This window comes from Phyllostomus discolor, chromosome 9, assembly GCF_004126475.2.
Source record: "Phyllostomus discolor isolate MPI-MPIP mPhyDis1 chromosome 9, mPhyDis1.pri.v3, whole genome shotgun sequence".
Classification (NCBI taxonomy): domain Eukaryota; kingdom Metazoa; phylum Chordata; class Mammalia; order Chiroptera; family Phyllostomidae; genus Phyllostomus; species Phyllostomus discolor.
In genome coordinates, this window is record NC_040911.2 from 60070428 (window position 1) to 60082366 (window position 11939).

At 40.8% G+C, this 11939-nt stretch overlaps 1 pseudogene; it reads left to right on the forward strand.

Annotated features, from left to right (window-relative positions):
- The first annotated feature begins 1608 nt into the window (after positions 1-1608).
- Positions 1609-2231, forward strand: LOC114506753 (annotated as a pseudogene).
- The last annotated feature ends 9708 nt before the right edge of the window (positions 2232-11939 follow it).

Here is an 11939-nt window from a genome sequence, read left to right on the forward strand (position 1 = left end):
TGACAGTTGCCAGGTGGCTGCGGGTTTGGAAGGGGAATGGGTGAAAAAAAAGGGAAGGGATTAAGAAGTACGAATTGGTTGTTACAGAATAGTCACGGGGCTGTAAAGTACAACATAGGAATCACAGTCAATAATACTCTAAAAACTATGTGTGGTGTCAGATGTGTGAGATTTATTGGGATGATCACTTAGTGAGTTATGTAACGTCGAATCACTGAGGATACACCTGAAACTAATATAATAACATATGTCAACTGTAACTGAAATAACTGATTTTAAAAATAAAATATTCTTCAGTAACAGAATCCAAATGTACTCTGCCTGTGAGAGATCTGCTTCCGACTGAAACACAGATACACATACTGAAAGTAAAGAGATGAAAGAAGATATTTCATACAAATGAAAAAAGAAAGAAAGCTAGAGTAGCAATACTTATTTCAGACAAAATAGACTTTAAAACAGAGACTACAATAAGAGAAAAAGATAATGACAAAGGGAGTAATCTAACAAGAGGATATAAGATAAGCCTTGTAAACATTTATTCACTCAACATAACAGCATCTAGATATACAAAGCAAATATAGATGGATGTAAAGGAAGAGGCTGACAGTAATACTGTCAGAATAGGGGACTTTAAAAGCCCAGTGACATCAATGGATAAATCTTCCAGACAGAGAATCAACAAGGAAGCAGCAGCCTTAAATGACACACTACAGCAGATGGATTTAATCGACATTTTCAGACCATTTTATCCCAAGGCAGCAGAATATACATTCTTCCAAGTGCACATGGAACATTTTATTTGTAGAAGACATGGTACTGTATATATAGAACCCTAAAGTCTCCACCAGAAAACTACTAGGACTGATAAATAAATTCAGTAAAGTAGCAGGGTACAAAGTAAATACCCAGAAATTAGTTGCCTTTGTATACACCAATAATGAACTATCAGAAGAGGAAATGAAGCAAACAATTCCATTTACAATGCTTCAAAAATGCCTTGCAATAATTTAACCAAGAATCTAAAACTCTGCACTCAGAAAAGTATAAGTCCCGAGTAACTGAGGAAGATCCAAATAACCAAAAGCATATGCCATATTTATGGACGGGAAGAAATAGCATCCTTTAAATGCCCATACTACCCAAAGCAATCTATAGATTCTAGGCAATTTCTATCAAAATACCAATGTTGTATTTCATGGAACTAGCATAAATATGACCCAAATGTATGTGAAACCAGAAAAGAACCTGAATAGCTGCAGTAATATTGAGAAAAGGGATGGAGGAATCACACTACATAATATCAAAATATAGTACAAGGCCATAATAATCCAAACAGCATGGTACTGGTATGAAAACAGACATATAGATCAAAGGAACAGAATAGAGGGCCCAGAAATAAGCCCATGCCTTTATGGTCAATTAATATCTGGGAAAGGAGGCAAGAACATACAATGGAATCATGACACATAGTCTATTAAAAATGGTGTTGGGAAAATTAAACAGATAAGTGCAAAAAAGTATAGTCCACCTCCTTGCACTCTACACAATACACACAAAATGGATTAAAGAATTAAATGTCAAACTCAAAACCTTCAAAATCAGGCGCGTACGGCGGCGATACGGTTTGCTACTAAAGTTCGGTCTCGGTGGCCCTTCGCGAGCCATGGAGAGTGACTTTTATTCACAAGGGCAAGTTCAGCCACAAATTACTGGAATTTGAGTTCCGACCAGACGGGAAATTGCGATATGCTGACAACAGCAATTATAAAAATGATGCCATGATCAGAAAAGAGGCTTACGTACATAAAAGTGTGATGGAGGAACTGAAGAGAATAATTGATGACAGTGAAATTACCAGAGAGGATGACGCTTTGTGGCCTCCTCCTGACCGAGTGGGCTGGCAGGAGCTTGAAATTGTCATTGGAGATGAACACATTTCTTTCACAACATCAAAAATTGGTTCCCTTATTGATGTCAATCAATCCAAGGACCCAGAAGGCTTACGGGTATTTTATTATCTTGTCCAGGACCTGAAGTGTTTGGTCTTCAGTCTTATTGAATTACACTTCGAGATTAAACCAATCTAGGTTGAATGCTGGTGTGGACCCAAGGGGGTGGGCGGAGCTGTTTTTTTCATTACCATTGTCAGGACATTTTTGTGTATATGAAGCCAATATTTTTTAATAAACTATAAATGATGTCTCTAATAAATATGTAACAAAAAGCAATGAAAAAAAACCCTTAAAAATCATAGAAGAAAACATAGGAAGTAAAATCTCAGACATTTCTCACAGCAATATTTTTTTCTGATATATCTCCTGGGCAAGGGAGACCATAAAAAAAATAGACTAATGGAACTACATCAAACTAAAAAGTTTTTACATAGCAAAGGAAACCATCAGCTACATGAAAACACAACACACCAAATGGGAGAATATATTTGCTGATACATCTGTTAAAGAGTTAATATCCAAAATCTATAAAGAACTTACAAAACTCGACACTAAAACAAAATCCAATTTAAAAATAGGCAAAGGACATGAATAGACACTTATCCAAGAGGACATAGGGATGGCTAACAAACACATGAAAAGATGCTCAAGGTCATTAATCATCAGAGAAATGCAATTAAAATCACAATGAAATATCACCTCACACCTGTCAGAATGGCTATCTTCAATAAATCAACAGCAACTGTTGGCAAGAATGTGAAGAAGCCAACACTGGCTGGTGTGGCTCAGTGGATTGAGCACTGGCCTGCAAACCAAAGGGTCACCGGTCTGATTCCCAGTTAGGGCACATGCCTGGGTTGTGGACCAGGTCCCCAGTGGGAAGCATGCAAGAGGTAACCTCAAATTGATGTTTCTCTCTCTCTCTTCTTCTCTCCCTTCCCCTCTGTCTGGAAACTAAATAAATAAAATCTTAAAAAAAAAGAAAGAATGTGAAGAAAGGGAACCCCTCATGCACTGTTGGTGGGAATGCAGATTGGTACAGCCACTGTGGAAAGCAGTATGGAGTTAACCCCAGATATTAAACATGGAACTGACTTATGACCCAGCTATTTCACTTCTGAGTATTTATCCAAAGAAACTCAAAACACTAATTCAAAAGACTACATGCATACCTATGTTCACTGCAGCATTATTACAACAGCCAAGATTTGGAAGCAACCCAAGTGCCCATCAGCAGATGACTGGGTAAAACAGCTATGGTACATTTACACAACTGAATACTACTCAGCTGTAAAAAAAAAAAAAAAAAAAAAAAAAAAAAAAAGAGGAAAATTTTACCTTCTGCTTGCTACAACATGGATGGACCTGAGGAATGTTATGCTAAGTCAAATAAGGCAGTTAGAGAAAGACAAATATTATACTATCTCACTTATATGTGAAATCTAATGAGCAAAATAAACAAAAGAGAAACAAACTCATAGCTGTCAGAGGAAAGGGGGTAGGGGTTTCAGGCTGAAAAATGTGAAGGGATTAAGCCAAAAAAATGTATGGAAGTTTACAAATTAATTACTAATGTTTTTTAACAGTTCTGAAAAACATCCTGGAAGTTCATAAGTCACCACTCCATCCTAACAACAAGTAAAATGCTGAGCAGACTGGCAAATCAACATTTCTTCTTGGGCTCATATGAGATGAGAGAGAGCTCTTCTCGGGTAGCTCAGTAGGTTAGAACATTGTCCAGGTATGCCAGGGTTTGGGGCTGGTTAGGTCACAAATGAGAATCAACCAATGAGAATCAAGCAAATGAGCGAAAAAACAAATCGATGTCCCCTCACTCTTCCTCCCTTCCTCCTTTTCTCTTCCTGTAAAATCAAAAGAGAAAAACAGAAAAGAAAAGAGATGGAGTATACAGGGCCAACTGTGGCTTACAAGATCAGGGACAAGCAGAAACCACTGCAGGACCCAGAGCTGGGATAGGAAATTCATCAATTAGATGAATTGCAGACAACTCAGAGTCATCTCAAAGTAGACAACTCTGAGAGTAAAAAGCTCCAGGAAACCCAATCATGGTGGGGGTGGGAGACACAATATTGTAAGATTTACCAACAGGAGATTCCCATAATAAGTGTCTGAGAAAATTCCCCTCCGGCTTCTGACGGGAGGAAGGGAGAAGGAACCATTTTGAAATATGCTAAAGGTGCTACTCTTCTTGACAAGACCTGCCCTCAAGGGGAAACTAGTTAACCAAATCCTAATCTGCTGGGCTATTATTAGAGTCTAACTGATTTTGGGAAGCAAAATATTCAACTCTGTCTCTAGCATCTCTTCCAACCTAAGGGGAGCAGGGAGAAAACCTGAAACACTTGTGAAGTGCACAGTCCAGAGGCATAGATAGGCTCAGTAAAAGATTGAGACCTAACCATAGAACCATAGAATGCTTCCGCTCCCCCAAACCTCACCGCTACATCACTGAATTACCACAGTTCATTATGGTACATTATGTTTGGCTATCAGGAAAAAAAAAATTACAGAGTGATGGCTCCAAGACAGCAGTACAAGAGACCCTGGAAATCCATCCTCCTACAAAGATCAATGGTAGGACAGCTCTCCATAACAGAAACAGCTCTGGGAGTACACATATGCCACTTAAGAAACTTCAGCAGCACATCAGAACACAAAAACTGGACAGTAACCACACAAAAAGAGAAGGAAGACCACTCATGCACCTCCTACCCCATGCATCACCCCTCCCCCCACTGCTCAGCCCCATATTGCTCAGCACTGAGAGGGAACTCTCCAGCTAACAAGAGTCCCCCTTGCTGAGAAAGAACAGTTTGAAAGACAAAGTCAAAAGAGAATATAACAAGGTCTCCTTAATATACAAGAAAATGCTCAGTTCAACTCAGATGCAGCAGCTATCAAAGTGGCCAGCACCAACTATATTTAAATCAATATAATCACCACAAATGTGTCAAAATTTTAAATTACTTATAAAGAGACACAATGATTTCCACAAAAGCTGTTAGACTTGGTTAGAATGATGGGTTAGCAGAATGAGTAAAACCTCTTTAAATTTCTGATGTTTGAATCAACACCAGAGCTATCAATAAAAATAGTGGTGAAGCAGAAAGCATATGCAAAGTTATATTTCTTTTTGGCTTAAAAGAACTTGCATTTATTTCCTTATAGTTCTAGGGGTCAGGAGTCTAAAATGGATGGGCAGGGCTTTATTCCTTCTGGAGCCTCTAGAGGAGAATCCATTTCTTTGTCTTTTCCATTTTTTAGAGGCCACCTGCATCCTGCTGTGGTTCTTTCATTCTCAGATAAATCTCTCTCTCACCTCTGTCTTCTGTCACATCTTCTCATCCTCTTGCCTTCCACTTTCACTCATAAGAACCCTTTGTGTTTACTCTGGCCTTGCCTGGAGAATCCAAGAGATCTCCCATTTCTCATTCCTTAGAAGTTATGTTTATTGACACATAAAACCAGTAAAAATAACCATGATGAGGAACTACTTAAATTCATGATTAAAAGTAAAGAAAATAAATTGGCTGTCTTATATTTAAAGTGTGTGGATCAGTGATCAGAAAATGTGAGTGGATTAAGTGCTCTCACTCAGAGGCAGGTAATTTCATATTGTCAAGCAACCAACACTTAGAAATATAATGTTTATAACTGTAAAACAAATGAGTAAGAAATATGTGACTAGATAGACAAGAGTAGGTCCCAGGAATGAGAAAGGATGCTGGTCTGGAACATATTGGAAAATGCAATGAGTCAAGAAAATGGAATAACTGGTACACAATCTATAAAAGAGGAGAAAGGGCTTTTTTTTTTTTGTATGATTATTCACCTGGAGAATTCAAGAGAGTGTGGTGAAAAGCACACTAAGTCACTGGACCCACATGAGTTACCTGAGCTGGTGTGCTCACCACCTTCCACACTGTAGAGCGCAGCCTAACCACCATATTTAGAGCACAACTGGCTGCACAGTAGGACTCAGAAAATACCTCTTGAAACCTAAATAAAGCCACTACTTTATGTAATAAGGAGTGATTCACTATGAAGGTGTAATAATTCTGAACCCAAGTGCACCTCAAATTATACATATGCCTTAAAATAGAGCAAAAGTGGAGAGAACCACCAGATGACACAGATACCTCCCCACTGGCAGTGGAAATCTTTGCAGGCACCTGTCACAGTACATGAGAGAACATGCTTCAACATGCTTCCTAACTGGGAAGGCTAGAAGGGGAGACAGGCAGGTGAGTCTGCCACAGCCCAGGGCAGGTTTGCAGGACCCGTCTCAGCAGGCTCCAGCCAGACTGGGAATTGACTGTGGGCTCAGAGGAGGAGGAGAATGAAGAGCAAAGCCCAGTCTCCCTGACCTCAGATAGGGGACAAGGAACATCCAAAACCTTGGAACCTACAGGGGATGTGTCAGTTCCTCATCCTCTGTCTTCACCTACAAGAGCTCATGGCCCTCATGGGACCCCTTGCCCCTTCTCAAACCCAGCTTCTTATTTCTACTTTTCTTCCTGCTTCCTTCTTTGTTTCTCTTTTTTTCCCCTCTTCTTTGATTTCCCTTTTCACCTTCCTCTGACTGCTCCACTGGCCTTCATATGGAAATAAGGTACATGCCAATCAGTAAGCTGATAGTAATAGCAAATGATACAAATAATACATGTTCAGAATAAGGGCTAGACTAAATCAGGTATGGGACATTATTCAGCCATTACAGGTGGAAAGGTCCATGTCACATGATGGGGAACGAGGGAGGGGTCAGGCATCAGAGCAGTAAGCAAATGAATAAGACTATTTCCATATTTGTGAGTGCTGATAGAATATAAAATGGGGTGGCAGGCTAGACATTGATTGGCAAAGGAGGGTAGGATAAAAACTACCTGAGACAGGTGTATCTTGCAGGTAGGTGACACTCCATTTGCCCCTGATTCAACTCTGCACATTTCCTGCCCAAGCCTGCTTTTTCTCCATTCCCCACTCTAGCACATGCCACCACCACCTGCTGGTTAAGCCACTTATCTGGGGTCACCTTTGACTTTTTACTCCTCCTTCTCCAGGCCAGGTTAGTTAAACCAGCCTATGGCTTTGGACATGACTTACTTTCCCCTCTGTCTTGCTTATACCACAGCAGCAGCCACCTTCTCACATATGCAGTATTCCAATAGCCTTTGAACTGGGCACCCCACCTTCACCACTCTTGATGCTTTCCAATCCACCATCTGCCATTTATACAGATAATCACATTTAAAAGATTCAAAACCTTAAAATGCTAGTCTTCTAGACCTTCATGTTTAAGCAACTGTTTTTTAGTTTTCATTTTTGGGGGGTCACCCAATGGGCAAAGTATAATTGTGAGAGGAGGGGACAAAGAAGGATATGGATAACAGATGGTGGGACATAATTATAAAAGGGGTGATGGAAAAGGCCTGGTTTCCAACATGCCACAGAGAAAAGTTCCAAATTAACTCCTAGGAGGTGATGAATCAGAAATAGAAATTTAATTATATTTGTTAAACTTATAAAAATAACTAGTGAAATGTCTGTCCGTCCATCCATTCATCCATCCACCCATCCATCCATCCATCCACTCACCCACCCATGCATCCCTGTAAACATAAGAAGAAGGACAAAGATAAGAAGGAGCAGAAGGAAAGGATAAAGAGAAGGAGGAGGAGGAAGAAGAGGAGGAGAAGAGGAAGAGGAGAAAAAAGGAGAAGGAGAAGGTGAAAAGATAAAGAGCTAGCATGTGAACTAAATCCTCATATCAAGGACCCATAATATCTTCCATGAGCCCTGGGGAATGGAACCAAGTGGTAAAGAGTAGGGGTGAGAACTTGCTGTTCATCATCTGAAGGTCTTCTCTACATTTGACTTCTGCTTTGAGACTTCAAAATTTTTATAAAATTAATTATATTTATTAAGAGGTAGAGTATTACAGAAATAATTAACTTAGAAAGTACATTTCAGACTTCCATCCAAGATGGAAGCATAGGTAGATACACTTTGCCTCTTCACACAACCAAAAGAAGGACAATAAGAAATTAAAAAAAAAAATGACCAGAACTGCCAGAAAATCGAACTGTATGGAAGTCTGACAACCAAGGAGTTAAAGAAGAAACATTCATTCAGACTGGCAGGAGGGTTGGAGGCCAGCAGCCAGGGTGGAGAGGTGTGGCAAAGCAGAAGCTGGAGGACTGGGTGGGCAAGGTGGTGGCTGGCAGACTGGGTGGTCCCACATTTGTGTGCAGAGAAGCCAGGAGGAACAACTGGGGAGCAGGACAGATAGTGCAACCCAGGGTTCCAGCGTGGGGAAATAAAGCCCCAAAACTTCTGTCTGTAAAAACGTGTGGGTGTTGCAGCCATGGGAGAAACTCCCAGCCTCACAGGAGAGTTCGTTGGAGAGACCCAGAGGGTCCTAACAATGTACACAAGCCCACACACCAGGGAATCAGCACCAGAAGGGCCCAATCTGCTTGTGGGTACTGGGGGAAGTGACTGAAAGCTGGCCGAGAGCCAAACAAGCCACATTGTTCCCTCTTGGACCCCTCCCCCACATGCAGCTCCACAACACAGTGAGTGGGTTGCCTCACCCTGATGAATACCTAGGTTTCCACTCCTTAAATGGAACAGGTATGCCAAGACCAATCTATCTATATCACCTATATCTATATCTATCTATATATCATCTATATCTATATCTACCTATCATTTATATCTATATCATCTATATCTATGTATGTATGTATCCCAAATGAAAGAACAGATCAAAGCTTTAAAAATAGAACTAGATGATGAAGAGTTAGCCGGCTTTTCAGATGCGAAGTTCAAAACACTGGTAAATCAGTGTTGCTCACAGAAATGGTTGAGTATGCTCACAAAATAGAGGAAAAAATGAAGGCTATGCAAAGTGAAACAAAAATGTTCAGGGAACCAACAGTGAAGGGAAAGAAACCAGGGCTCAAATCAATGATTTGGGGAAGGAAGGAAAAAGCTTTCAGCCGGAACAGAGTGACGAAACAAGAATTCGAAAAAATGAGGAGAGGCTTAGGAACCTCCAGGACAAATGGAGGGAGGCTTAGGAACCTCCAGGAATGGGAGGGAGGGCAGATAAAGTGCTTCCCAGATAATGTCAAGTGCAAGGAGTTCATCATCACCTCGTCCTTATTATGTGAAATGTTAAAGGGACTTATCTAAAAAAAAGAAGATGATCAAAAATATGAACAGTAAAATGATAACAAACTCACAACTATCAACAACTGAACCTAAAACAAAAACAGAAACAAACTAAGCAAACAACTAGAACAGGAACAGAATCACAGAAATGGAGATCACATGGAGGGTTAGCAGTGGGGAAGGGGAGAGGGGAGAATGGGGAAAAGGCAGAGGGAATAAGCAGCAGAAATGGTAGGTGCAAAATAGACAGGGGGAGGTTAAGAATAGTATAGGAAGTGGAGAAGCCAAAGGACTTATATGTACGACCTATGGAAATGAGCAAAGGGGTGGGGGATGCTTGAGGGAGGGGGCGTACAGGGTGGAGGGACATAAAGGGGAGGGAAAAAAATGGGACAACTGTAATAGCATAATCAATAAAACATACTTTTAAAAAAGTGGCATTCCTGTGTAATCTCATTCTGCAAGCACAAGCTTGTGAATGGTTCAAAAGCTCCAAATTTTCTTTTATTTGAGCTTAATAAACCATTATCTTTATTCTCAACAAATCAGGATCTTTCTCTGCTTAGTGTTTCTCTACTTAGTGTTTCTCTGCTTATTCCCTGTACATTTTCCCCCATTCTCCCCTCTCCCCTTCCCCGCTGCTAACCCTCCACGTGATCTCCATTTCTGTGATTCTGTTCCTGTTCTAGTTGTTTGCTTAGTTTGTTTCTGTTTTTGTTTTAGGTTCAGTTGTTGATAGTTGTGAGTTTGTTATCATTTTACTGTTCATATTTTTGATCATCTTCTTTTTCTTAGATAAGTCCCTTTAACATTTCACATAAAAAAATTTATATAGAGCAGATAGCTTTCCTTGTCAGTATGAGCACACACTTTTGTTGATTTTTAAAATCCTACTTCAAAGATATTACATATCTAATTTAATAGTCTACTTCGAGACATATTTGGGCTAATTTCCTTTTTTTTTACTCTTAGAAATATTGTCTCACTATTGAAAAGAAATTATTTTTCAGTCAACTTTGTGCACACAGGCAAATATTTATGTGGGATACAACCCTAGATGTAGAACATCGTGTTAGGGAATATGTAACCTTCAAATGTTCAATGGAGATTGCTAAACCATTGTGAACAAAGACTGTTGGATTCCCACTCAGCCAATGTTGATGAAAGAACCTTACTTAGAAGCCATTGTTACTGGGTTAATTTTTTTTTTTCCAATGTGTAGGATAGTATTGAAGTTTCATTGTCCGGGTAAGTTGAATTTTTATTGTTGAGGAAGTTAAGTATATTTTTACATGTGTAGTACAGATACTCACATTTTGTTCTGGGGTTTGTGTATTCACGACTTTTATCCAAGTTTCCTATTGGATTTTTGTCCTTTTATTAAACACTTCTATTGAGCATGGGCTGCAAACCAAAGTGTCGCAGGTTGGATTCCCAGCCAGGGTATATGCCTGGGTTGCAGGCCACGGCCCCCAGCAACCGCACATTGATGTCTCTCTCTCTCTCCCTCCCTTCCCTCTCTAAAAATAAATAAAATCTTAAAAAATTCTTGTAATAGCTCTCTGATATTATGGAAATTAAAATTTTCTATGTCACATTTGTCAAATTCTTACCACTTGTCTCACTCCACACATGTTAGAATGGCTACCAAAGAGACAGATAATAATCAGTGTTGTCAAGGAGGCAGAGAAATTGGAACCCTCATACACTGCTGAAGGGGCTGTAAAATGGTGCAGCCACTTTGGAAAATCATCTACTAGTTCCTCAAAAAGTTAAACATAGGGTTACCATGTAAGCCAATAATTCCACTTTAGGTGTATACCCAAGATAAATAAAAACATATGTCCACACAGAAGCTTGAACACAAATGTTCGTAGCAGTATTATTCATGGTAGTCAAAATGCAGAAGTGACCCAGATGTCCACCAATTGATGAATGGATAAATGAAATGTGTTATGTGCACAATGGGATAATACTTGGCAATAAAAGCAAATTAAGGAGCAATGCATGCTACAACATGGGTGAACCTTGGAAACATGCCAGCATGGCTGACGCCAGCTGACACCTTCTAGTTGGTATTCCTGGTGACAGCTTTTGCCAGCTGTAGGGCCCCAGCTTTTTGGCCCAGGTGCCACCGAGGACCTCTCCTCCCTAGGGCCTCTCAGTCCCAGATTCCCTGAGCCTGGATGTTTGGTGCCTCTTCCTGCCTCTAAGATCATTAAATCACATAACAAGGCCCTGACAGAAATGGCTGTGGAGGTGCTTTCTGCTCTAGCTGGTTTAGTCTAAGGACCAGGAGTTTAGGAGGTCAGGGGGCTTTGAACAAGAGTGAGAAATTCTGCATGGGGGCAGACACTGGTGGCTCTTGGAGAGCCTGGAGGTGTGAGGGACCCCTGTCAGAGGTGTTGCTCACTAGAGCAGCATCAGAAAGGCTGGGCATACCTCACAAAGGAGCCATACATGTCACCACCTGACTGGGGAGTATAGTCAGAGGGCAGGGGAAGCCCTGAGGTCAGGTCCTGCTGATACCCTGACCGGGTGCAGGCATGAACTAAGTGTGTGCGGGACCCAGAGTGGCCCACAAGGTAGGAGGTGGTCAGAGCTCAAGTCCTCAGGAAAGAGAAGGATTCCACCCATGGGCCAGGCCACCCAGCTCAAAGCTCAGCAAGCAGGGAACTGGTGAAGAGCTTGGTTCTGAGGTGGGTCTGGGTGTGGCTGTGCTGAGTGGAGATGATAGTAATGCCAGGGTGGCCTCCAAGAGTGACCCGGGCCACTTACTTCAGAGAT